The 26,767-nt window shown below is 40.7% G+C and overlaps 1 protein-coding gene across 4 annotated transcripts in view; it reads left to right on the top strand.

Moving 5' to 3' along the window:
• rap1aa (RAP1A, member of RAS oncogene family a) overlaps nucleotides 1-26,767 on the top strand; it is a 133,038-nt gene that overhangs the window by 12,238 nt on the left and 94,033 nt on the right. The window contains exon 1 of one of the 4 annotated variants that reach the window (XM_068007688.1): nucleotides 2,370-2,412. The exons of 2 other annotated variants lie outside the window; for them this stretch is intronic. The gene's annotated coding sequence lies outside the window, so the exon portion shown is untranslated. Of the gene's footprint in view, nucleotides 1-2,369; nucleotides 2,413-3,100; nucleotides 3,187-26,767 lie in introns of those variants that run through there. One more of the 4 variants, XM_068007687.1, reaches the window with a different exon arrangement.

Raw genomic sequence — 26,767 nt, 5'->3', positions numbered from 1 at the left:
TGACCCAGAGGGAAGGGAGGCTCCCAGTGACCCTGGGGGGGTCAGCGAGGGAGGCTCCCAGTGACCCCTGGGGGGGGGAAAGGGGGTAGGAGGGAGAGGCTCCCAGTGACCCGGGGGGGTGGTGGCTCCCAGTGACCCCGAGGGGTGGAGGAGGGTAACTCCCAGTGACCCTGGGGGGGGGGGGTAGGAGGAGGGAGGGAGAGACTCCCAGTGACCCTGGGGCGTAGGAGGGAGACAGAGGCTCCCAGTGACCCTGACGGTGGTGGGGGGGGGGGGGTGGAGGGGAGGAGGGAGAGGCTCCCAGTGACCCTGACGGTGGAGGGGAGGAGGGAGAGGCTCCCAGTGACCCTGACGGTGGTGGGGAGGAGGAGGGAGAGGCTCCCAGTGACCCTGACGGTGGTGTGGAGGGGAGGAGGAGGAGGGAGAGGCTCCCAGTGACCCTGACGGTGGGGGGGAGGAGGAGGAGGGAGAGGCTCCCAGTGACTGGGTGGGGGGGAGAGAGAAAGTGTGCTAGGGAGGGGCTCCCAGTGACCCAAGGTGGAGGCTCCTGGGCCTTAGGTGGTGGTGAACCTCACTTTTTTTAACCCAGGAGTGAGGGGGAAGAGTGGAGATGCTGAGTCCCAGTGATTCTGGGCCTGGGAGTTTAGCCCATCCAACACAGTCCCAAGACCCTGGGTCTGGAGTGAGCTTGCACCCTTGGGATGGCAGTGGTGGGGCTGGCCTGGGGGTCAGAGCCTGTTGGCTCCTGTACAGTGAATCCTGGCAGTTGGCATGTCCTGGTGTATCTGGCATCAGCCTGAGAGGGCTATGGTGGCGGATGTGCCCAGGCAAGAGCAATTTGAAAAAACATGCCAGTGTGAAAACTCCTGTAAAGCTCATGTCCTTCGATTTAAAGGAAAAAGTCAACGTGTATGCTGAAAAATCAGCTGTGAGATGTAATGAGCCTGTGCCCACTTGAACTGTAAACAGTTCACTCAAGGAGAGCTGTACAGCATCCAGGTGGAGTAGCAGTGGGCACAGGTCTATCACTTGTGGTGGGTGTTGAATTCAAGTTGCATTTGTGCTGGTGTTTCTTTGGCTTGGGTTCAGTGAAAAGGATCCCAGTATTTACACCAAATCTGTCTCCCTTAACCGGGCAGCAAACTTGTCGATCCAGTTTTTTCTTCTCGTGGACCTATGATTCTGTTGCCAGTTTAGTGGCATAAGCAATTCTTGTATGCCAGTCTCTGGGAATCCAGCCTAAACCGGCTCCAAGAGTGCCATGTGAGGTGTTGTGTACAAATCTATTTTTGTGCATTTTTGGATGGTACCGATATGTTAAGTAAACTCGGTGACGATACTGAAAACAGCAAATGTGGAAATACACATCAGTTCATTGAGAGGAAGATGAGTTGATGTTTTGGGTGGCCCCCTTCATCAGAACTGATTCATCTCACTTTTAGTATAAATGTACCACTCAATGATCCAATTCTGAACTCTGCTTTTCAAATTATGTTTAATGTGAAATACATCAGCCTCTGATTTCAAGTAGCAAATGTTTTATTGCTGTAGTTCATTGTGCTTTTAGCGATTCTGTTTTCAAATCGTCTGAAGCACTGCATTGGTTTGTTTTAGTTACTTAATCTGACTTGCTGTATCTGATCGACCTCTCCTCCTTTGAGACTACAAAGGACTACCATTACCACAAAAGAGCCCAGAAACTCTGGATCTGCACTAACCGTGGTTATTCACTGAAAGGATAGTTGGACTGTCATGTGTTTTGTATATAGAATAAAACTATATTAACTGGCTAGTGAATGTGAAGGGAGGTTATTGACTTGTTTTTCCTGGCGATAAAAAGAATTTTAAAAAATGCGAAGGCCGGAAATCTGAAATAGACTAGAAACTACAATAAAAGCAAAATACTGGAAACTCTCAGGAGCAGAGTCAGGATCTGCAAACACTATCTCCAGTCATTTTTTTGATTTCTGAAAACTTTTGCATTTGTTACATTTTTACGACTGACTTTTCTGACCAATATTTCCCACCTCATTTTAATAATGTAAATAGTTCTGCGCTATCCCAGGCTCGTGCATGAGAAGATCCTTCTTTATAAGGGTGTGGTGCATTGTAAGGAACTTGCTCCTACCTGTGATCATTCAGTGTGCTGATTGGCTTCTGGCTCTCCTTCCTTATTCTGTAATTGTAAACAATTTTACAACACCAAGTTATAGTCCAACGATTTTTATTTGTAATGTTTATTTTAAGGATCCCCTTGTGATATGGGCTTCTGTTTAGTGCTTTGCTCCCACCCTGAGGTGAAAACAGTGGAGTTTTAAACTTTGAAGCATGGCTGGTTTCTTTAGTTAAAGTATTTTCATTTTTTGCAGTTGTGATGTGCCGTGTTCTTGTAGGATTTCAGTAAGCATAATGGTGAGTGAAATTTTCAAACCATGTCTACCTGAACTTGGACAATATCTGGCAGTGCGACTGTAGATTTTGTCCTTTCAAACTTAAGTTGTGTTTTGAGTTGTATCCCATTCAGGTGAAATATTGGTAGTTGGAGCATTTAATGCCGTACAACATTTGTTAGCGTTTTTTTTGTTTTGTTTGTACCATGCCAGTAGCTGTACATTCCACCACGCGACAGCCCTGTGCAACTAGTGATGTTTCCTTCAGTGTTACGAGTTCAAATAAAATGAAACCAATTCTGTCTTTTGAGTTGGTAATGTGAACTGTGCCTTTCTGCTAAGAGACTGAGCAGAGAGTTGGATTTGGGTTGGAGAGATTAAAATGTTGTACAGTGCAGCTTAATCAGCATCTTTTTAAGATTGACCACCTCCTTGTGGTTAAGATCAATTTTTGTAATTATTAGTTTATTCGGTGCTTAGTGCAATCTTATGCCCCCCCACCCCGATCAGATCAAACATGGTTTGGAGTTGATTTGCTTTTAACTTTTTTTGAATGTTTTGTGTAAGATGGAGTTGGTCTTATCATTGTTTCACTGCCTCTTACAAAAAGTAGCAGTACACGATAAGGAGAGACTACTTCTGGTTTAAGTGTTCAGAGGAAATGTTGGTAGATATGATGTCACTGCAGTTTAAAAGAAACGGTTGCTTTTTGACAAATTAAAGTGTGCTTGTTGCCATACTGGAAGAACAACAGAGAGAAATGTCTGCATGATTTGAAACAAGTTTCAAGAACTAGGTAAGCCTTTGACAGCCCTGCAGGAATGTGTATGGTTTCACTGTGTTTCATCACAGCAGCTTTAAGCAGTGTGACTGATAATGGTTTTAGTCAACTTCTTTCTCTACCAGAAGAGGAGTTGCGTAAAATGCACTTGAGCCTTTTGATAGATTGAATTGTAATGTAACTAACATTTTACTGCAATTGTATCGTCAAATTGAGCACAGAAGATTCTGGTTGGTGGTTACTAGCTTTATGAAAGTGACAGGCTGTTGGACACTATCCTAACCTGGGAAAGAGATGCTTAACGCCGGCAGTGTTTTGTCTTGAAATTACAAAGAATACAAGCTTCCTGCGTTTGTGTTAACTGCATGTGTGGGAATGAAACTTTCAAGTCTTAAAGTGGGAAGAAGCGTACTGCTGTATGTGATCTGTGTCTTGCGCACTTCCTGTTTTAGCATAAGGGCTTTATTGTGCACGTATAATGTGGAATTAGAGCATTATAAAATTGAGTTGTGCAACAATTTCAATGACTTGGATGCAGTAATTGTGGGGTACAGGGTGGAGTACAAATCTGATTCTTTGTAGTGTTGCCAGCATCCTCCCTTCCTTCCCATTGCCAGTGAAATCTTTGTACGCACCTCCATTACCATCAGACTTTTTCTGCTGTGCCTTCCTCTCAGCCTCCTGAGCTCCATTTTATGCAAATTTACCTTGTCCAAAGCTGCCTGCTTCCTATCTTGCACCAGGTCCCACTTGCTCATTACCCCTGTCCTTATTGACCCCTGTTGGTCCCCAGTTCATTGAATTCAAAAATCCTTGTCCTGGTTTACAAATTGCTCCACAGCTTTGCCTGAGTCCACCTCTGCAACATCCTCCAACCCTGTGTTGCAACCTGTAACCTTTGTCTTCTGACCCTGGCCTCCTATGTATTCACATCTTTGTTCCACTGCCTCTTTCCCTCCCCCCCCCCCCCCCCCCCCCCCCAAAAAAAATACTATTGATAGCAGACCCATCGGTTGTCAGTCCTCTTCTATTCAACTCCCTCCTAAATTGTCTGTTACTTCACCTGTCTTTCAGAAGTTTCCTGCAAACCTATCCCTTGTACTGCTCCTACTTCTCAGTGCAGTCCTTGGGACATTTTTGCACGATAAAGGCACTACAAAAGCCCTAGTACCCGTTGTAATTTTTAAATGATTTTCTAGTGACCAATGTCCATGGCTCGTTTAAGATTTTAGGAACTTTTTGACTACTTTTTGTAGAGAGCACTAAAATTAACTTGGTGGTTCAGCGGAAAAAAAAAAGTTGGGTATAGGGTCTGCAACCATGGGGTTCAGATCAATTTCATCTTCCCAAAATCCCAGGATTTGCAATGGGAAAAGTGCTGGGCTTGCGGAAGTGACTGCTTTTGTAGCAGATGTTTTATTGGTAGCAGTGTTGCATTTTTGTATAATTTGTTCCTACATGTGAAATATTTGTTTAGTGCTACAATTGGCAGAATTCTGTTTCCTGTCACAATTCCTGATGTCTGTAAGGCCATTCTACATAATTTTAACATTCCTAAAAGGAATCAGAAGCCCCCCCCCCCCCCCCTCCCAGGTTTGATTCATGGTCTGCGTTGAGTTAGCTATCCTCAGCTGGACTGGCTGTAGGATAGCGTAGAGATCGTGGGCAAAAGGTTGGGGTGGGGGGGGGGGGGTGCTGGAAATAGACCAGAATTGCTGCTCAGTGACATTTAAAAAAAAATGTATTTTCCCCCCCCCCACACACCTTTGCTGAAAATGTTTGTGATTAAAGATGGAGAGAGGGTAGAGATGGGGTGTGAGTTCTTTCCTCCCTGCTCTCCTACCAAAGTTACATAGCCTGGGGGTGCTGCTTATGAAAATGAAAACTTGCCCATGAATGGCCACTTGGCAGTGGGATTGGGTGAGATTTCAGCAGACTGCCTGTGCTTATAGAATTAAGTTGTCAACATAACCAATACTGTAAGTAAGAGGGAAAATTTGAAGGCAGGGTGCTTTTGTGCCTTAATTTGATGTCTTGATATCAGCCACTGGACTGAGATTTCTTCATGAGGATTATTCAGTTTTTTAGATTATTCTTTCCATTTTCTGCTCTGCCCCCATATCATTCAGCTCAAGCTTCAAGTGGACCTTTTTTTTAAAAAAAAAAGTTAAATCTAAAAATCATTGAACATATCCCTCAGGGTAGGTGCATGTTTTGAGGTGCCTTTCAGACTAGTTGTGTATGTTTGACGTGGAAGCAGGAATTTTGATCCTAGTTTTGAGGACTAGGCCCCAAAAGTTCAGGACATAAAGTGAGACCACATTACCTTTGCACAGGACAGGCACCATGCAGATGTGTGAGGACAACGTTCCTTTTCACTAGTGCCATGATTTAACTTGAACTGTAGCTGTCTCATTTTAATTCAGACTTCATCTGTGTTTCAAGGGTCAATTTATTAGTTTGTTCTTAAAATAATCTGAGCTGTTTGAGAATTCATTTTTATAAAAAGCTAACTGCAGTATTACCAGCAGTGATGCGTGATTATTTTTGGAATATGCAGCTTCAAATGTGGAGTCCTCTGTATTCGTTGGATTTCAAGCAAAACCATGTGGAATGTTAAGTTCGCTTTCAGTACAGCTGAAAGCATTAGATCAACACTGTCTCTTCAGTTGAGCTACGTGTGTAAAAATTGCTCCACACCCCTTCCAAAATAGCGCCCTTCCTGTACAAAATATTTACTCTAACCATATGCAAGGCCCTTGCATATCTATAATGGTGACCTTCACATTATGAAAAAATCATTTGGTATCTTTCCAAAGAGTGAAATTTATACTTTTAAAAAAAAAAATGCTTTTCTTGATATTAATGACTTGGACTTGGGTGTACAGGGCACAATTTCCAAATTTGTAGATGACATAAAACTTGGAAGGATAGTGAAAAGTGAGGAGGGTAGTGATAGACTTCAAGAGGGTGTAGACAGGCTGTTGGAATGGGAGGACACATGGCAGATGAAATTTAACCAGAAAAATGTGAAGTGTTACATTTTGGTAGGAAGAATGAAGAGAGGCAATATAAACTAGAGCGCACAATTCTAAAAGGGGTACAGGAACAGAGATCTGGGGGTATATGTGCACAAATCATTGAAGGTGGCAGAGCAGGTTGAGAAAGCAGTTCAAAAAAGCATACGGGATCCTGGGCTTTGTAAATAGAGGCATAGAGTACAAAAATATGGAACTCATGATGAACCTTTATAAAACACTGGTTCAAGCACAACTGGAGTATTGTCCAGTTCTGGGCGTGGCACTTTAGGAAAGGTGTGACGGCCTCAAGATTTACTAGAATGATTCCAGGGATGAGGGACCTTAGTTACGTGGATAGACTGGAGAAGCTGGGGTTGCTCTCCTTGGAGCTGAGAAGGTTGAGAGGCGATTTGATAGAGTTATTCAAAATCACAAAGGGCCTAGATAGAGAGAAACTATTTCCATTGGTGGAAGGGTCAAGAGCCAGAGGACATAGATTTAAGGTGATTGACAAAAGAACCAAAGGTGACATGAAGAAAAATTTATTTAAGCAGCGAGTGGTTATGATCTGGAATGCACTGCCTGAGGGGGTGGTGGAGGCAGATTCACTCGTGGCTTTCAAAAGGGAACTGGGTGAGTATTTGAAAGGAAAAAATTTGCAGGGCTATGGGGATAGGGCAGGGGAGAGGGACTAGCTGGATTGCTCTTGTGTAGAGCTCGCACGGACTCTAGGCCGAATGGCCTCCTTCCCTGCTGTAACGATTCTATGATCCTCAGTACACCGATAAATTTGGCAAAAACAGTGCTTCATATTAATGTGGTAAGAGCTTTCTGCTGTCATAAGAAATAACTCCTCTTCTTTCCCACCCCCCCCCCCCCCCAAACTCCCAGTTTTGCTGCCCAATATTAAATCAACTTGGTGAGAGTGCTACTAACTGAGCCTCTAACTGAGAAGGTTACAGGCTCAAGGCAGGAATTGAGCATATAACCCAGAATGATACTTGTGTGCCTTACTGAGGGAATGCAGCATTGGTGGAGGTGCACCACTTCAGATGAGCTGTTCAACTGTTTCTGTAGTTCAGATGACTTTAAGATCCCATGGTGCTATTTGAAGATGCCGTCTTCTCTCAACCAACACCACCAAAAGTAGATTAACTGGTCATTCATCTCATTGTTTGTGGAACTTGCTGCGTTACAATTAATTAATGGCAACAGCCATTTTTTTTATGTGTAGTGTTTTTGACCTTCTGTGGTAAGGTGCTATATAATTGCAAGTTGTTCAAGATGCCTTTCCATTGTAACATCGTAACCTGTTCCTTATAGGAGCCCAAGGTTAGGGAAGCTCTATCACTGCCCAAACCCCCCTCGTGGGGAGGTTTCTGGTCTCTGATCTACAATGTTGGGATGAAGTCAGAGAATTTGAGTACCTGCCCTGTGCGATTACATTGCTTATAATTTGAATAAGATGTCAGCCTGACTCTGGGTAGCACTCTCACCTGAGTCAGAAGGTTGTGGGTTCAAGTTCCATTCCAGAGACTTCAGCACAAAATCCAGGGTGACACTCCAGTGCAGTACTGAGGAAGTGCTGCACTGTTGGAGGCGCCATCTTTCGAATGAGACATTAAACCCAAGCCCTGTCTGCCCTCTCGGGTGAATGTAAACTATCCCATGGCGACATTTTGAAGAGTAGTAGAGGAGTTCTTCCCGTTGCCCTAGCCAGTATTTATCCCTCAACCAACATCACTAAAACAGATCATATGGTCATTATCACATTCCTATTTGTGGGACCTTGCTGTGTGCAAATCGGCTGCTGCATTTCCTACATTATAACCATGATTGCACATCAAAAGTACTTAATTGGCTGTAAAGCAATTTGCGTGTCCTGAGGTGGTCAAAGGTGCTATGTAACTGCAAGTCTTTAAGATCCCACATTTCTTTCTTGTGGGGAAACCCCATTGTCATGCATTTGCATGACTTGAAATGAGCTGAACAATAAACTGTGTGAGTAACAGTTCCTGATGCCATTTTTATTGGTACCAATTTTCTTCAACAAAATGGCATCAGTGGAATGGTTGTAAGTTAACTTTTTATCCATGGGACTGATTGGGATGCAATTTTAATGGTTCAGTAGAAAACTTGAGTTAGGATTATGGTGAATTTTTGGGGCAGTGAGGAAAAGTGACTACTCTACAGCTCAGCTGTTTTTAGACCTGAAGCTGTTTGATGCCATGTGCTACCATTGGAAAAGTTCCTCAATCTCCAGCACTGCTTTCCCTCTGCCATGAAGCACAAGTTCACCCTTCTTTCCTTGGCCAGTTTAAGAATCAAAATATCGCTCTCTATGATGCAAGCAGATCGCTGGCTTTGACAAACTGGCCACTTGCCATCTTGTGGCAAAGCAACCTTAATTTTTAACAATGCAAGAGAATGAGACTTAACTCTCATACCATCTCTGGGATCTACTGAATTCGGCGGGAGCATTGGATCAGCTGGGTTCTATAGGAACGGCCAGATTTCATCACCTGCCAAAGGATAACTTTATGTGGAAGCATGACTATCTCTCGTCCTGTCTTTAAAAATATTCATAAAGCAACCAAGTTGGAGAAGCAATGAATACAAAATATTGAAAGAAAATTCATTTTTTTTAACCTGAGCACCATTTGTAACAATTGCTTTGGATTATATGGACAGCATGTTGTAAGAATATTTTTGGTTGTTGCTGTTATGACTTTAAAAAAAAAACTGTCCATGATTGGATAATTTTTTTCAATTAAATTTTCACTGAATTGGCTACATAAACTCTGCACCCTAATGGTGTTGAACTGAAACACCGTGTTCAACAGTTCATGGTCCTAGAGCATGAACTGATTGATAAACATCTTCAAAATTTTTAGCCTGGATGCTGCATTTTTTTTGGATCTGATCTGATCTGCTTTTCCCTCTGGAATTAGTGTTGGCAGTTCTCCCTAAGCAGATCTTAAGCAAAGGCCTACTAGACCTCCCTGCTGGAAACTGAAATACTGTGACCTCCTTCCTGCTTGACGCAGAAAAGCTGCAGGGCCTTGGTTCAGAACAAGTTCTACTTCATGGCATCTGACTTATTAAATTCTGGAAGATTCTGGTAATGTTTTTGCCATTTCCAGCAACATGCCAGCTGTAGGCAAGTGGATTCAAGTGCAGAGATCTGCCAATACATCCACCTCCTCTTCAATTTTTTTTGGTGAGGGAAAGGATCTTTAGAATCTTTTCCTGTGTTCTAAGGAGTTTACTCATGTTTAATACATGGACGTGAGTTAAATCTGCAAACTGCAATAGATTCACATTTAATTTTATTTAATTGTAAACAATTTTACAACACCAAGTTATAGTCCAGCAATTTTATTTTAAATTCACATCAATTTTATTTAAAACAGAGAATAGATTTTTAATGGCCAGTGAGTAAATGAGAATCTTTGTCTTGTTACTGTTACCCCATGGGGAAGAAACTATAGTGTGAATTGAGTCTGTACGGAACTTGCTTTGTAGTTTGAAACCGGTTTAAATGAAGACTACGTGTTCAGACAAGTTAGTTTTTAGTTGCCTGTTGACACCACAAAACAGCCTATATTCCAGAATTAAATGGATAGATGACTCCTTTCCGATTAGTCACAAGGATGGTTTGTGTTGGTGTTGGAAGTGATGCAGTGTACAAGGGATTCCCCCACCCCGCACTAGACCTGGGAGAGATCTGTTGACAGCTCGGGATGGGAGGCGCAATTACCCTTTATAAATGTTTCACAACGAGTCAGTAGATAGTCACAAAAAGAGCCAATAGCATTTTTTATTTTATAAATAGGGTTGTAAGGTGCAATAGCATAGTAATGAATTTGTACAAAACATTAGATAGGCCACAGCTTGAGTACACTGTGCAGTTTCAGGGGCCCCATTTAGAAAGGATTCAGAGTGTACAGTGTAGATTCAACAAGATGATGCCAGGGATGGGTAACTGTATTTGAGGATAGGCTTGTGATACTAGGGCTATTTCCACTGGAGCTGAGAGGACTAAGAGGAGATTTGAGGTTTTTTTAAAAAAAGGGTTTTGATAGACTGGATAGGAAATGACTCTTCTGGTTGGGAAGTCAGTGATGCGAGCTGTCATCAATGTAAAATTTACACTGAGAGGATAGAAGTTTCTTTTGCACATCGGTTTGTTGGAGCGTGTGTAGTTGAGGCAGACTTAAGGGAAAGTTGAATAAATATTTGAATCGGAGGAAAATACAGAACTAAGGGGAGCGAGTAATGCAGCAGCATTAGTTTTGGATTGCTCTAGTTCTGAGCCAGCACAGACTCAATGGGCTGAGTGCCCTTCTGTGCTGTAAACTCCAATGGTTTTTCAATAGGATTTATGATTTACGTAGTGGAGTATATATTTAAACCAAATGTTTATCTTTAACACCAAGCTTATATTGGCTACAGATTCATTAAATTATTAATGACATTTTGTATTTTTAAAAAAGTAGATGAGAAAAGCAGGTGATCTCAGCCCCTTTTATAGTTGGAGAGCTGATTACAGGATGTCAACTTGCCCTCTTCTCAGTGATTAAGTCAGACACCAACCTTCTTGCTTTGATGCATAGCCAACTTTTTTTTTTAAGAGGAGGGTAGGGGCAAATAGGAAGGAAAGTTTATGATCCAAATATAAAATGGGGAAGAAAAATGAGCACCACAAAGTCTGAACAAGATGAACACTGAAATACTATTTATAATGTTTGAAAAGAAAGAACTTGCATTTATATAACATCTTTCACAACCTCAGGATGTCCTAAACTGTTTCACAGCTAATAAAGTATTTTTGAAGTGTAGCCACTGTTTTTGTTGCAATGTAGGAAAGGCAGCAGCCAATTTGCATGCAGCAAAGTCCCACAAACAGCAGAGATAAATGACCGGATAATATCTCTCTGGTGATGCTGGTTGAGGGATAAATGTCGTTCAAGACCTCAGGAGAATTCCCTGATCTTCGAATAGTGTCCATGGATCTTTTGCATCCACCTGGGTTTAATGACTCATCTGAAAGACAGCACCTCCAACAGTGCTGCACTCCCTCTGTACTGCACTGGAGTGTCAGCTTAGATTATGTGGTTAGGTCTTTTTGGAGTGCAGTTTAAACCCACGACCTTCTGACTCAGCCGAGAGTGCTACCGGTGAGCCAAGGTTCACACCAAAAACATAAATGCGAATACTGAGGGCTAAAAGAGGTCCTTGTTTGAAGGAACAAGGAAGTTTGTGGCAATTAAACTTGTAGTAATCATCTCTGACTATTGGAGGTCAGTTTTGAAAAAAGCCTACTGAAAACTGCCTGCCTAATTAAGGACTCGTTTCTGTATCTTAGATACTTTGATGTTTACAGTACAAGACTGAAAAGACAGTGGTTGAAATAAGCTTGTTCCTTCCTAAAGGGTATCTCAATGTCTTGTTCCATCTGTGTACTGTTCAATTTAAAAGAACATCTATAGTATAAAAGCTTTGCAAGCTCTATAATGTACACCATAATATCTACCAGTTTCTTAGTTAGAAGAGCTTTTAGTTTGTACGCTCAGATAATTAAATGCATTGCGGATACAGAATTTCTTCATCTGGTAGAAGAGATTATTGCAATTAATGTTGCCAAAAAATTTTAAACTGCCACTTAAAACCAGCTTTATCCATTTGGGGCAGATGAGGGAATTATTGAGTCCATTATGCAGCAAAATAGACTTTCATTTTGATGAACTGAGTGAAAACGTTGGCTTATTTCATGAGTTCGCTGAACTCCGTTTGTGTGACCTGCTTAAGCGAACTGGCTGTATTTGTGCCAGCCTTTTTACTACAGCTTTACTGTACCAGCAAGCATTACACTGAACATTTCTATAAAAGGAAAACTATAGAATCATTTTTTTTTAATATAAAGGAATTTCTAAGACCAATTCAGTTTTGTCACATGCTTTTGGAATTATGTCTCTCATTACAATCTTTTTTTTAAAAACCAGAGTACACTCCAAGTTTTTGAGGGCTGTGTTTTTTCCCCTCTTGGCATGTTCAAGGCTTGCAGTTTAAAATCAGTGGTACTTATAACATGGCTCATTGCTTCTTAGATGGTCCATGTTGTAAGTACCACTGACTTAAATGGGAATGGGTCCTGATGTGATTCATTATATGTTCACCTTATTGGGTATCATTCTTTGTTACAACTGTACACGTGATATATTTTCCAGTATGTCATTAAAGATTGGATATTTATGGGAATGAATTAGAATGTCAAAGTTGTTAAAGGAAGAATGTTGGACATGGTCTTGAGTCTCCAGTTTATTACAAACTTTTTAAGAAGGAATCACTAAAACAGGAATGTGCCTTTATGTTAAGAACTATATATCTAGGGGTGGAAGGCACCATAGCGAAGAGTTACAGCAGCCTTCGTCTAAAGATTGTCAGAAGTTGCTTGGGTAGTTATCTTTTCCTGAAGTTATTTTGAAGCCCTGAACTGCAGGGAAATTCGGTTCTGTTCTGCGAACTCTATCAAATTGACGGGAACCGCACTGAATACCATCAGGGTGTCAGTACTATTGAAGTTATCTGCAAGACTACTGTGGCAGTCAAATTTATCAAAGTTTGTAAACCATTATCCCCCAAAAAAGCAGTGACAATATATTGTGTAATTGGACCTAAATAGTATCTTAGAAAAACAGGAAATGCAGTGAAAGTGGGATATTGCTGATAACTGAATTATCTACCCTGTAGTAAGAAACTGTAGGAAAATGTATAATACTGCAAAATTGATGGGACTTTAACTACCTTATCTGTTACTTCTGTAAGTAATTGTTCTAAAATTCCCATATGTAAATTGAGATAGGTATAAGCAACTGAGATCAGTAAATATTTAAAAATTTCCAGTTTAATTTCTGACTTCTCAGAACTGCTAGAGTCTCTATTACAAGTAGAGGCTAGATACAATAACTTTTCTAATGTTCTAAACTTTTAGCATATGTACTAGGATACTGTGAGGAATGTGGGTAAGTAGCAGTAGATGGGTGACAGAGTTACAAGGCAGTAATTTAATCATGGTTCAGATGATGGAACCTTTTAGAAGTTTACTAACCCTTAAATTCATTGCTAGCCATCTATATTATAATTCGTTTTTGAAAAGTGACAACTCTAAATGTGGGGAGTGCAATAGAGGTAGCTTGACATTCTTCAAGTGTCGCTGTATGGGATTACGTGATTCTTACTAGTGCAATAAAATGAACTGTATAAAAAGGGTTGTCGGTGGAATTTCTGCTTTGTATGGTGGTTATTGCGCCCTCACCTCTCTTCCCTTTTCCCCTTCCTACCCTAGCACATGAAGTACTTTGTTCTTGTTTTTTGCTTTTGTCCCCCCACCACCACCTACTCGTTAAGAGAATCAATTTAGTTTTAATAGAAAAGGAAAGTGTATCCATACAGGTTGGTGAAAGCACCCTATATCTTGCAGTGATTATAGGGTGGCTTTGCTCAAGTGCAGGTAACGTCTTGCACCAATGTTGAGTATCAGACTATGTATGTAGACTGGTACGTTGGATCTGATGTACTGAATAAAGTGCTATCTTAACTTGTTAACTCCCTAGCCTCCTCTCGACACCCTGATTCATTTCATCTCTAGCTTGGAAGGAGGGGTTCATGATTCCTTTATGACCAAATGTGCAATGTGGATTAGAAGTTTTTCTTTTTCCATCTTTTTCTCTCTGGATCTTGCTCTCACGTGTACACAGACTTTTTTTCCTTGGATACAAATGGGCAGATAACTCAATTTTATTGAAGTGTTCATGTCTGTATGTGGACTGGATTGCACAAACCCTGTATACACTTACCAAGCCTGATTTGCTTTGGGTGCCAGTGGTCTGTGTTTGAATACTAGCTGAATAATCCAAAGGACCTGCTTCATCAATAGTTGTGGCGCTAAGATGTTTGGGAAAACCATTCACCAACTCATTGTCTATTGAAGCTTGTCTGTCAATCTTGTGTGCTGCTTTATGCTTATAATATGCAATGGAAGAAATTAGGCCAAATTGTGATCAATGCTGGTTGCATAGCTATATGTGATCTCTAACACTTGTGCCACAAATGCCTTGCACATTTAGTCAAATTTGACGACTTATTTCTTGGCTAGAGTAATTATAGATCACTGATATTTAAGGTTGGGGGAGGGATATTGGGTACTCTCCATCTTCACAGAGCATGTTATTTCCTCAACTGAGGGGGAAAGCAATCTGGTCCTGGGCCTTTGCTAGGGGTTAAGAGACATGCTTCAAACCTCATGCTAAGAACCATGTGAGAGATAGGAACAAGAGGAGGCCATTCAGTTCCTTGAGCCTCTTCTGCCATTCAGTTAGATCATGACTGATCTTTATCTTAACTCCATTTACCTGCATCTGTTCTATATTCCTTGATACCCTTACCTAACAAAAGTCTATCAATCTCCAGTCTTAAGTTTCAATTGATCCTGCATCCACAATCTTTCACTGGAGCAAGTTCCAGATTTCCAATACCCTTTGTGTGGAAAAAGTGCTTCCTAATTTTCCCCCTGAACGACCTGGCTCTGATTTTAAGATTGTGCCCTCTTGTTCTGGATTTCCTCACCAGAGGACTTTAGGGAATACAAGCCAAGTTTATGCAACCTGTCCTAATTTAATTCTGGTGCAGGTGAGCTGCATCTCTTCCACGGCCAGTATATCTTTCAGTGCCCAACACTGAATGTAGTACTCCAGATGAGGTCTGACCGAGGCTCTGTACAACTGAGGCATCTCTTTCTCGCTTTTGAATTCCAACCGACTTGAGATATAGGCCAACATCCCATTAGCCTTTTTGCATCTTTGCGTTAACTTTGTCATCTGCAAACTTGGATATAGAACACTATTCCTTCATCCAAGTCATTAATTTATATGGTGAAAAGCTGTGGCCTTAGTATAGATCCCTGTGGTACACCACTTGTTGCACCCCACCAATCAGAGAACCCTACAGTCTGACCCTTGCCTTCCAACTAATTACCAACCCATATCAAAAGGTTACCTCCAATCCTGTGCACGCTCATTTTTTTGCTGCTAATCTCTTGTGCGGAACCTTATCAAATGCCTCTGGAAATCCATATAGATAACATCCATAGACACTCCTCCTCATCCACCATGCTAGTGACCCCCTCAAAAAAAAAAAATTCAACTTAATTCGTCAGATATGACCTACTCTTCACAAATCCACGCTGATTGCTTTGATCTGCTCATACTTGTCTAAGTGCTCCATCACTGAGAGATTCCAGTAACTGTCCCATAATTGATCAACTGACAGGTCTGTGGTTACCTGGTTTCTGCCTTCTTAAAGAATGGAGTGATATTAGCAATTTTTCATTCCAAAGGCACAATTCCTGAATCTAGAGAGCTTTGAAAAATGATGACTAATGCAGCTGCAATTTCCTCACCTAATTTATTTAATATCCTGGGTTGGAAACCATCCTGGAGATTTGTCTATCTTAAGGTCCGTTATGTTCTCCATTACCCTTTTCTTATATTAAATCCACTAAGTTCCTCCCCTTGACTTATTTTTAGGTTCCCTCGTGCCACTGGTATTTTGTCGTCCTCGTTCACTGAAAACAGATACAAAGTACTCAACAAGTCTGCCATTTCCTTATTATCCATCATAATGTCACATGCATTTGTCTTTAATAGTTCGCTCTTTATAAAAACTTTTGCTTAGGAGGTAGCCGACCTGCCTATGTAAGTTCCGATAGTAATGCAGCCCAAGAGGTTCAATACACATCAAGTCAACATTGTTGCAATGGGCAGCGGCAGCAGTACACCTAAATATCAATACCACTAACTGGAACCAGCCCCTGGGGTGTACTTTTATATGATGCTCCCTCCTTATTGAGCTGTATTATAAACACTGATTTCTATACGTTGCCATCAATTTGTAAATGTGACTGAATAGAAGAACAATGTAATTATTTATTTAAAAGCTCACCCTTGGAGCCCTGCTTCACCTCTCTCTCCATCTCAGCCCCAGAAAATGGACTCAGACACCAAGCATCCTATCTGCAATAATAGGTATGATATTATGCTGAAGAATTGGTTGTAATGCAGTAGTTTGCATTTTCTGTTGATAGAAAAAATTAGACCAAATCCATTGCTTACAAAATGGAGGCAATTTTGAATCCTTTTGGGGCAAGGATATTTAGAAGTCTGATTTTTGTTTGCATTCAGTCCACAGTAGTTCAATCTAGCAATCAGAAAAGTGAAAGAACTTGCATTTATTTAATGTCTTTCACATTCCTCAGGAGTGCTTCACGGCTAAAGATTTGCTTTTGGAAGTGTAGTCACTTATATAATAACTGCAAGATAGAAAAGGCAAGAGCTTTATTGCATGATTGCACTTACAAAATTTGTTCTGGGTGAAAGATATGACTGAAACTGTTTGTAGAAGATAATGTTCCTACAGATCTAGGAAAATTTGATTATCTTGTAGCCCTTATTGTATTAGTACAAAGAGCTTTGTACATTTTTACTGGCAGACTACAGTTATGAAAGATTAAATTGAAGTACAGTATCAAGTTTCAAAATATCTAATACTGTTGATCCAAATTCCCCGTGTGCCATGATTTTTTTGTGATTGCTAAAATCTTCTAGGAGGCAATCATAGTAAGCTCATCACGCCATTGTAAGCAGAATTTGACAGTATTGTGGGCAAAGTTGATTTTGCTTGGGCATTCAGCATGTGCCCGAGAGCTGTTGCAAGTATGGGAGCCTTGCCTTACAATGTATGCAAGGCACTTCAGTTATAAAAGTGCAGCTAACAGTACACGCATGCTGTTCTCTTGCTGTTGGATGCGCCTGGAAATTTAAAAGTGCCGACTTGCTCTAGCTGTATCGCAGAGCTACATTTGTCATGGGTTTTTCTGAAAGCTGCTGGGTATGTTGGTTCTGGTCCTGCCTGGTTTCTGATGGAATGGCACCAGCTGAGAAGATGACCTATGGTTGATAAGCTGAAGGAAGTTTTTGATTAAAGTTGTTTTTAGATTGTAGGCCAGGTCTTGAGAGGGACTAAGTGTGCTGCATTATTTTCAAATAATGTGGCTGGTCTCTATGCAAACAGGCTGCAAAGTGAATCCCATTATATTACTCATGCACAGACTGGCTGAGATAGTTTGTACCTGCATACAGTCCAAAGTGCTGATGGCATGATCTCAAGAGCGATTGCACTGCAGCCAGAACAATGCATTTGTTGGGCCCAGAAAGATTGGGGGCAATCAGAACAACCCAGTAGTATAAAATGGCCCTTTTTAGTTGCCAGTCTTAAAACAATCTGGCACATTTCACTTGCAGCTGTTGGTCGCTGTGTGGGACCCACTTGTCAGTAGCCAGCAGCCGAAGAACCATTTAAAAGCAGTTTAATTATGCTATACACAATTTTTAAACTAGATTGTTTAATTCTTGTTGTCCAGTAGTGGGAAAACTCTGGCATTTTGGGCAACTTCCCCAACCATTTCAATAGAAATAGATGGCTTGGGATCAAATTTAAGCTTGGATCTCTTGGCCTTGAGACCCAAGTTTATAGCTGCTATGTTGAATATCATTACTATACTTTGTTGATATGGAACTTTTAAACTGAGGGACCAAGGTGAAGGACTAATACTCATAATAACAGATACTAAGTTTGAAGTTAGTAAAAGAGATATGGTAAATCAAGAGCTGATGATTCAATAATGCTAAGCAAAGGATTTGTTGAGTGAACGAGTTACAACCTTAAATGACTACGTTAATGTCAAAATTGAGATAATGGTTTTGCTAGTCATGCTTTCAGACAAGCTTTTTTGTTGGGGTCAACGTTGCCAGCCACTTCTATGAATGGCCTTTGTGCACCCTACTATCTGGAGTGTACCCTTTTCTGCCCTGTATCTAGGAAAATGATACTCAAGTAATATAGAGCACTTGCTATGTAAACCAACTATACTAAGGCATCATGTGCTATCACATGATTCTCCTCTCTTTGAAAAGTGGACTGCCTGTACATTCTATGAAGGCAGAAATTTGGACTCTAAATATGATTTTATTTAAAATGGGTAAATGAAGTGTACAGTGTGAAAAGTATGCTTCACCAGTCTAAATAATATCAGACCCCATTGATGTTCTGTACATAGACTTTAAAACAGAAGCCCAATTCTTAGTGAAACAAGCTGCAGTTTGAAAACTAGCCTGGCCTAGTATAGCCTAGCATAGCTCCAAAGCTGTGAACTAACTTTGGTAAAACCAACTTTCCACAGAAACACAATCCAAACTCCTTTGAAGTTGTACTGAAACAAAAGGCTACAATTCCCTCATCAATATATCACAGATCTTTGACGATTAGCATGTAATGTTTGCCATATGATTTGAAATTTGTGGCCACATAACACTAAGTTGTTAGACTCCCTAATGTGAATTAGGGAGTCTAACAACTTGCTTAATGGTGAAGTTTACCGCAGCCAGCCTGTCTGGTCTCTGAACTCATGACCTTCTTTTGAGAAATAAGCTGTGACCTTGCATTTTAATCCCTCGTATGCTGCTTCCAGCAACGAAGAATCCAAATTGAAAACTTAATGCAGACAAAAAAGTACATTTTTGTCTCTGTGGGTGAGGTGGATATTGCTGTAGTCCATCGAATGCAACATTATGCCCCACCTAAAATTTCTTACATAAGCCCCTTTTTTTCCCCAATGTCACTGGCGGCTTCTCCGGTGCATTTGACAAAACAGAAAACTTTAAAGAACCATGACTTGAAGATTTGTTTTAAATGGTAATATATTCAGATTTACAATTTTTTAATAAATGGGGTTATTAGATTGTCGAACAGAACTGGGTTTATTTCGTGCATAGGAAAGACTCATCATTTTTATTACTTAGCATATTGCTGGATTTTAACATCTACCCACATTTGAATTTTTTAAAAACATTTTAATTTGAGCTACCTATTTGTGGAATAACAATAGCTGTGGTTCCCATGGTGATGGGACTTCAGGATCTGTTCTGGTGTTTCTTTGAAGTCCTTGCATTGATTTGAGCTGTACAGCATGTGGTAGGGCCTAGATATGTTCAGATGTACAAGCTTCCCACTTTCTTTTGAATTTTAACTGTAGGGACTGAAAACAACCATAATGCATAAGTAGGTATTACAAAGTAATTCATGTACTGGCCAAATTATTGCCTCCCTTACCCTGCAGTGTTACTGCCTTGAAATACACTGTTGTAAGTGTTGATATTTTGAACAAAGACTGATGCAGGGGTGGTCCAGCACCTCCCAAACCTTCAATGACTTGTAACGTAAATGGCCATTGTAATCAAAACCAAGTCACTTTTAAATGTCATTCCAGCAAAACTGTAACCTTTTCATTTTCTGTTTTGGCAGGGTTTTATATCCGTATTAATAGCATGCTTGTGGTTTTTATTGGCTTGAATGAATTGATTTAAAGAGTATTGAGTAAACAGTAACTTTTTGTATTGTCCTGGGCTGTGTTGAAATGATGTGAATTTGCCACAAAATTTCCCAGTGGAGTCTTTGTGACCAGTTGCTTGTGTTATTTTAACTATAAAATGTAAACTAGTTGGGGTTAAACATCAGTGGTAAATACAGCCACCTCTTATTAAAATCGCACAGTAACGTAAGAGTTGAGAAGAACCCTTCACTAAGGGTTCACTTATTGGATCGATAAATAGCTAAAATTTTGGGATGCCTGATGTACATATAGCATGTTTGCTCTTAAATGGCTGTTCATAACGTCTGGCTTTGTAGTATTCATCATTTTATAAATTTTACCATTTATGCAATGATTAATGACTGACCTGTTATTTTGTAACCATTTTATCAATAACAGTTCTGTAGGATCTACTTGTAACAGTTCTTTCAATCTTTATTTGCAAGATGCTGATTTTTCCAATATTCACCAGGTTCTTTGTTACAGTAATTTTATCAACTCCAATAAATAACTTGTTAGATAGTTTCATGGTCAGACTAAGAAGATAAATGGTTACATTTAGCAACATGTTACTCTGTAAAATAGCTCTGGCTAGGAGAAGGAAGCAAGTATTTTTCACTTTCTCCATTGTCATGAAAAGGGGAGAACTTTTCTTCCTTTGGCTCATTTGATAAAGATATTGTAGAACTGAGCCATACAGACTAGGAGCTCCCAGGTTCAGTGTTCTTTCTACTGAATTTAGCTGATCACAGTTAGAACTGCATACAGAATGACTGTTTAGAATAGGTACTGCACCATGCGACAGTATAAATTGGTGGCTTCTGGGGAGGGGGCAAAGGAACAATTAAAAAAATATATATTTATTTTGTGTGTCTGATACATTGCAAGCTTAACATGTTCAAAAAATCAGTGAATTTCTCTTTCTGGCAGTTAGAGACCTGATAATTTCTGATATGCAGTGATACTAGCCTGGCAGTATGATTATCTGGAAATTTCAGATGTTGGATGATAGACAGGATTGTCTCTCTTGGTTTGAAGTGAGCTTTTTGTTTCAGTAAAGTTACCCCACTGAGTTTTGACGTTTTTCTAGTTCTACAATTATTTGGCAACTGCTCACATGCACCACTTCTCTGAAGCAGTTCAGTTGTCTTGTACCGGGTCAATTTATGGGATAGTTTTATGGAGAGATTTGGCTCTTCAATTTTGATACAACTGGGGGAAGTCCTGGCAGCAATCTTAAATAATAAATCATAGTCTTTTGGTGGCTGGCTTTAGTGAGTCCTGGCAATTTAACATTTGAAGCTGGCAATGCAAAACCAGCATTGTTCTTTGAACAATGGCACTAGGGTGGGTGTCTTGCAGTGTTGAAACAGCTTTAGAGTTTAAATGTGTGTGCACATTCATTTGGAAACAAACCGATCTAGCTCGCATTTAGGACATGTCCACCATTGAGGCAACATGCTAAGAACAGCCCTTTCAAAGCCTCCAAACTTTCCAACTTTTAAACTGGATAAACTAGTGCATAGGAAATAGAAGCATAAATAGAACTAAGTTAATTAGGGCTCCTGGGCTGGATATGGCCCACAGACTGTATTTTAGATACCCCACTTTTAGTGCATAATTATATCTTTTTTGCTGCTTTTTGGCATAGATGGCAGGATTCTCCCCAGGAAACCTTTTTTATGGGGAGGAAGAGTGAGGAGGTAAATGCTCAGTTCCAGACCTCCCATTGTACAGTATGTGTGCAAACATATAGAATTCACAGTGTGGAGAGGATCAATGCATTTTCAGTTTGAGACATTTGTACCTGGAAGATCTGGTACATGGGAAGGTTAGAGGTGGAAAGGGAACTTTTTGAAGCACTGTGGATTATTACTTGTCCACAGTGTTAAAATGGCCTCAAATAAAAGGGGCAGCTCCAGATTGCTTCCCTATTTTAAAAAGAAATTGATTGAATGATGTCTGTTCACTGCAACCCACTTGCATGTGATACCTTTTAGTGCTAGACACAGCACCTGGGTTTCCAAAACTGTCTGCATACCCATCCAAACTCTTACTGGCACAGGAGTAACTGCATCAGGTGGTCAGGGGCAACATTTGCCTTGCAGGGTTCTCGTGCAAAAGTTTGGAGCTTCTACATTTTACTAGATAACCTTAATCGCTGAATCCGCTCGGGGGTTCGGTTGCACTGTACTAACACCACAGATGGGGCAAAGAGCTCTGTTTTTGTATTCTAAAGCAAAATACTGTGGATGCTGGAAATCTGAAATAAAAACAGAAAATGCTGGAAATACTCAGCAAGTCAGGCAGCATCTGTGGAGAAACAGAGTTAAAGTTTCAGGTTGATGACCCTTTATCATCGACCTGAAACGTTAATTCTGTTTCTTCACCGATGCTGCCTGACTTGCTGAGTATTTCTAGCATTTTCTGTTTTTGTATTCGTTCACTTCCCTGCCGAGCTCTTTAGCATTATATCACAGGAATTAACATAATCGACACTTCCTGCTTGAAACCCATTAAAAATTTACACCTGCTGGTGGTTGCAGCATGGTTTCCTCTTGTGCTGACTGCAGTGTACCTACAAGATGTTTTCACACTAGTAACACTTGGAGCAATCGGCGATAGTGTGACTCGTGTTGTGAAATGTTCCTTTAAACTTCCTTCAGCCCGCGAATGGTCTGTTAAGTGGAATAGGCCTTGGGGAGTCTTTTTTAAAATGCTAGCCAGTTACTTACTAATAATTTGTAACTGAAATGCTAATCAGTGCCTCCATTCAGTTTTATTGAAATGCTAATGGTAGGCATGTGAAATTACTATACAGTGTGGAAAACTCTCGGCATTGTAGTTAGCTTATAGATTTTATTCTTCTAAACTTGAATTGAATCTGGAAAGAGTGTTCTACTTTAATAGCAGGGTGAAGTACTAGTGGTCACTGATCTATGACTAGTGGTGGGGTATTATGTGTATAGCACGACATTTGGAGTTTGTTGGCTTGAGATTTTTTTACTGTTGTGTATTAATACTAACATACACTAAGCCCACAGCACTCCTCACTTTAAAGTTGCAGTGAGGTAATACTGTAAATTTTGTAACTTTTAGTTGGGTCTCATGCAGGAAGTGTTGAATGTTAATTCTAGTGATCTGCTAAAGTAGCTCGATAAGGAAGTGAACAAATATAAAAGTAGACCTCTGCGTAGACCTCTGCATTCAATCTGTGGCAACAAGATTTCTTAGTGCATTAGTACCATGAAAAGATTGAGGTAATTTCACTCCAGTCTTTCTAATTTGCTACATAAATGGCACCCTTTGGCGATACTCTGGTACTTTAATCCATCAGGTTCTTCCTCAGATGTTGGAGGTTTTAGGAAGGGTGCAAGTTAAACATAGCCCTGTTTTAAGTTATTGCATGCCATTGTGTACTTAACCAAGCAATTTTCAGAAGTAAATTATGTGTGGCGATTGCAACTATTCCTTCACTCAGTTGTAGCTCTGATGCAAAAATGTCTGTTGGGCCTTGTCAGTACAAGAGAACAAGCTTATTGCCTTATGCTTGGTTATGTACATTGCAATTGTTTACATTCCAATAATTTGGATTTCAGAATTTACTGGATTTATTACTCTTTTTAAAAGGTGGCTTGGTGTGGATACAGGGTCTGTTCCAAAATTCCATTAGTAATGTCAAATAAGGTGACAATTGCAAAATGCTCATTAAAATGCCATGTGTTGATATTCTTCACTACTGTGGAGAAATGTTGTACCTCTTTGTACTGCCTCATGGTAGCTAGACAAGGTTTGTGCTTGTAATTCCACATCTTATTTTTATTTCCACTGTTTGTGTTCCCTTGTAGTTGATTTGGTACAAAAGTGGCTCTCTGCATTTAATAGTCATTGTACTGTGGCAAGGAAAGAAGCCAAGGGCAGATTAGAAGCTTTGTAACACATGCAAGGGCACTTTTGTTGAGCGTGTGCCAAATGCACACTCTGTACCACCAAAATTCTGGCTCTTCCGATTACTTGGACCATTGTTAGAAAAATAGTCCCCCCCCCCCCCCCCCCCCGCCCCTCCCAAATAAGAGAATGGGTGGAAGAGAGTGGCGAGTAGTACTGTCAAGTGTGCATGGCTTCCAAACTGATGTGAAGTGCCTGATATCAATTTGGTAAAGACAAATTTTGTGATTACCTTTATCATTCCAGGTTATTCCTGATCTTGTAGAATACGTTGTACTATCGTTATAGCATGTGTCAGATCTTTGTTCATAGGTCTTTCAAATGCAAAGTGAAACTGCAGTGATGCATCTAAAAGAATGATCTTTAAATATGTTTGTTTAGGTTTGTACATGCTGTGTTTTTCTCTAAGCCTCAGGCTTGAGTCCAAAAGCTAAGAGGATTTATTTGTTAGAGGAATTACTGTTCCTGTCAATAGATACAGGTAGGACAAGTGGTCCATTTGAAGTTTAAATGGATCTTTTTATACTCCTGGAATTTCTCATCAATTGCTAGGGTGTATTTCTTTCAAAGAAGGTTGTGTTTTTGGTGGAAGTGGGGGGGAAAGAGACTTTCAATATAAAGCAGTCCTTTGCCCCCTCCAAATTTACAGCATACCAAATAAAATTTTAGGTTTCCCCACAGTGGTGAGCTTTAATGGTGGGTGCCCTGTTTTGGGAGTGATTCCATAGAGAATTGTGTACATTTGACACTGGCTTCAATTTACTGACAAAAGTGGGAAAATATAATACTGGATATAACCCAGAATATAGTATGTGTTCTCTCCTGGTTCAAATACTTCCTATGAAGGCTGGTCCCAGATGTTGATTTGAGATTCCAGTGGAACTACTGTTGAACATGTTTGTAGCTCTGTTGTCACTAGGATTTCAATAAAGTTTAATGGTGGATGTTTGAAGTATTGTTAAATTGTCCATTTTAAACTGAAATATCCAGCCATATATAGATTTTTGTCTTGTTGCAAGTTGGCTTGTGGCTGGAAAGAGCAGTTTTGAATTACATAGCACAAGGGAGAAGTACTGGTAATTGCAGGTCTATCACCGGTGATGGGATTAATTTGAAGTAATCAGTTAAGAATATCACAAGAAACATATTGCAAATGCTAAAGCTTATTGACTCTAGTACAATTTTAATGTACAAGCCCAGTATCAACATTGTAGCTGACTTGCCTTTATGAAGGGACCTCTGAAATCGGTGTCTTCATGTGGCTGAAATTGAAATGAAATTTGGAAGCCTTGTGCAGTTAAGAGTAGGCCATTCAGCCCTTTGAGCCTGTTCTGCCATTCAGTTAGATGGTTCCTCTCAACTCCAGCTACATGCTTTGGTTCCCTAATCCTTAATAGCCTTACCCAACAAAAATCTAGCATACAATTTTGAAATTTTCAATTGACCCCCCAGCCTGCACAGCTTTTTGGGAGAGTTCCAGATTTTTACTACCTTTTTTGTGAAGTGCTTCCTGACATCACCCCTGAATAGCCTAGCTCTAATTTTAAGGTTATGCCCCTTGTTCTGGACACTCAATTAGATCACCCCTTAATCTTCTATACTCAAAAATATAAGACTGGTCGAAGCAACCTGTTCTCATAATTTAGCCCCGGTGTTAACAGTTGTAGTTCTCTTTCTCTTTTCCCCTCTTCTCCTCCCATCCCCCCACCCCGATATGTTTTTCATTATTGAGAAGAATTTTTCCATTTCCTTTCAAATGACCCAAATAAGCTGTACAGTCATAATTTTAGTGCCACATTTCACAAAAGAAAGGATGTGGCTTTGCACAGTTATCCAGAGTCCTGAGTGTCAGCTCAGCACCCACCTAGACCATGCACTCTCTCTCAATGACTAGTTAGAGAACTGTAAGGAATCTTACAACACCAGGTTATAGTCCAACAATTTTATTTTAAAATCACAAGCTTTCGGCGATTGTCCCCTTCGTCAGGTGAGTAGTGAATGAGAGCTTCTCAAATCGCACATCTTAGGCTGGGACACCATCACACCAATCAAAAGGTGTCGTTGGTGTTCAGACAGGTTAGCCACGGAAAACAGAAGGTCCCATTATACTGAATACACATTGTTTTTAATATTAAAAATAAAATCGTTGGACTATAACTTGGTGTTGTAAAATTGTTTACAATTGTTAACCCCAGTCCATCACCGGCATCTCCACATCATAGCTACAACACTGGCATCTACCTGACGAAGTGGAAAATTGCCCAGGTATGTCCTGTCCACAAAAAGCAGGACAAATCCAATCCGGCCAATTACCATCCTGTCAGTCTACTCTCAATCATCAGCAAACATCAAGCGGCACTTATTCACCAATAACCTGCTCAGCAATGCTTAGTTTGGGTTCCGCCAGGACCATTCAGCTCCAAACCACATTACAGCCTTGGTCCAAACATAGACAAAAGAGCTGAATTCCAGCAGTGAAGTGAGTGTGACAGCCCTTGACATCAAGGTAGCATTTGACAGTGTGTGACATCAAGAAGCCCTAGTAAAATTGAAATCAATGGCCATCTGGGGGAAAACTCTCCAGTGGCTGGAGTCATTCCTAGCACAAAGGAAGATGGTAGTGGTTGTTGGAGGCCAATCATCTCAGCCCCAGGATATAGCTGCAGGAGTTCCTCAGGGTAGAGTCCTAGGCCCAACCATCTTCAGCTGCTTCATCAATGACCTTCCCTCCATAAGGGCAGAAGTGGGTATGTGCGCTGTTCGGTTCTATTCCAATCCCGCAGATAATGAAGCAGTCCATGCCCGCATGCAGCAAGCCCTGTACAACATCCAGGTTTGATAAATGGCAAGTAACATTCGCGCCAGGCAATGACTGAGTCTAACCACTGCCCTTTGACATTCAACGGCATTACCATCACCGAATCCTCCCCCATCAACATCCTGGGGCTCACCATTGACCGGAAACTTAATTGGCCAGCCACGCACATACTGTGGCTGCAAGAGCAAGTCAGAGGCTGGGTATTCTGTGGCGAGTGACTTTCCTCCTGACTTCGCCAAAGCCTTTCCACCATCTACAAGGCACAAGTCGCAAACATTCACTCCCTCCACCACCGGTGCATCATGGCTGCAGTGTGTACCATCT

The sequence above is a fragment of the Heptranchias perlo genome, chromosome 27 (genome assembly GCF_035084215.1).
Source record: "Heptranchias perlo isolate sHepPer1 chromosome 27, sHepPer1.hap1, whole genome shotgun sequence".
NCBI classification, from domain to species: domain Eukaryota; kingdom Metazoa; phylum Chordata; class Chondrichthyes; order Hexanchiformes; family Hexanchidae; genus Heptranchias; species Heptranchias perlo.
Note: the sequence above shows the minus strand (reverse complement) of the source record. Positions and strands in the feature narration are given on the sequence as shown.